This window comes from Solanum tuberosum, unplaced genomic scaffold (genome assembly GCF_000226075.1).
Source record: "Solanum tuberosum cultivar DM 1-3 516 R44 unplaced genomic scaffold, SolTub_3.0 scf00213, whole genome shotgun sequence".
Lineage (NCBI taxonomy): Eukaryota > Viridiplantae > Streptophyta > Magnoliopsida > Solanales > Solanaceae > Solanum > Solanum tuberosum.
Genome location: NW_006239141.1, coordinates 858,816 through 860,334, shown reverse-complemented (window position 1 = coordinate 860,334; position 1,519 = coordinate 858,816).

The following is a 1,519-nucleotide window of genomic DNA, read 5'->3' as shown; positions in this document are numbered from 1 at the left end:
GAGTTTAGGTGTCATCGCGTGATTTTAGTGTTAGATCTGGTTTTGATGCGGAGGTGATAGGCTTGTGTAAAGGAAGTGTGATCAGACATGAAATTCTCTTCGAAACGAGTGAGTAAGGTTGTGGCCAAGCACTCCTCCAATTCTGAAAATTTCATGGACAAATGACAATCCTGGACGTAGATTTCTCGGTTGTAGACACTATGGGGTATGTATTGTTTCATATATTTTTTTGCTTTTAATTTGCCAATTTCTTATTATGTAATTTTTTTTAACTTTAATTTTATGAAATGCAGTCCTTATTTCGAAATCCTTGTAAGTTTTTCGATTGGTATGATCCCGAATTTTCCAGCAAGGCGAATATTGTGATTTTGGGTCTGTTGAAGAAGACCAACAAACAAGAAAAACAATTGATGTGTAGATGGATGTTAAAACTGATTTTAGGCATTAGTTTGATATGTAACGTGATATTGTTCTTTTATTTAGTGTGTCGTTGAAAATTTTTTTGTGAATGTAATTGTTATTAACGCAAGGTGTTTTGGTTCTAGGGTTCTCATTTTGTGGATTAGTTTGGTTTGGCGTTTTAGTGATGTATGTTTCTGCTGAATTAAAGATATAATATATATTATATATATATATATATAATATATATTATATATATATATATAATATATATTATATATATATATATATATAATATATATTATATATATATATATATATATATCTTTGTGTATGTTCAATTGACTTGTCCTTTTTCCATAAAACTACAGTTACATGGAATAGGTAATATGATAACAAAACACGAAATAATAACATAAAGGCATAACATAACTAGTGCTTCCTTGATCATTAAACACAAACACCATAGTGTTTCATTGTTTCAACCAACAACCACAATAACTTAAGCTAACCACAAAAACACAAAACAGTCACTACTTTAAGTTTGGTTGAACAACCACACAAGCACCAAAACACAAAACAATCACTACTTTAAGTTTGGTTGAACAACCACACAAGCACCAAAACACAAAACAATCACTACTTTAAGTTTGGTTGAACAACCACACAAGCACCAAAACACAAAACAATCACTACTTTAAGTTTGGTTGAACAACCACATCTCGTATTTCTACTTCTCTATCGTTGTGGTTGGGTTAGGCTGACGTGTCCGGTGGGAATTGGACACGTGCCATCACATCCGGATTTTTGGGATGTGACAAAATGGTATCCTGAAAACTTCACTATCAAGACATACAACCCAAGGCATAGATGTACCAGGACCACCAAACTTAAAGTAGTGACTGTTTTGTGTTTTTGTGGTTAGCTTAAGTTATTGTGGTTGTTGGTTGAAACAATGAAACACTATGGTGTTTGTGTTTAATGATCAAGGAAGCACTAGTTATGTTATGCCTTTATGTTATTATTTCGTGTTTTGTTATCATATTACCAATTACATGTAACTGTAGTTTTATGAAAAAAGGACAAGTCAATTGAACATACACAAAGATATATATATATA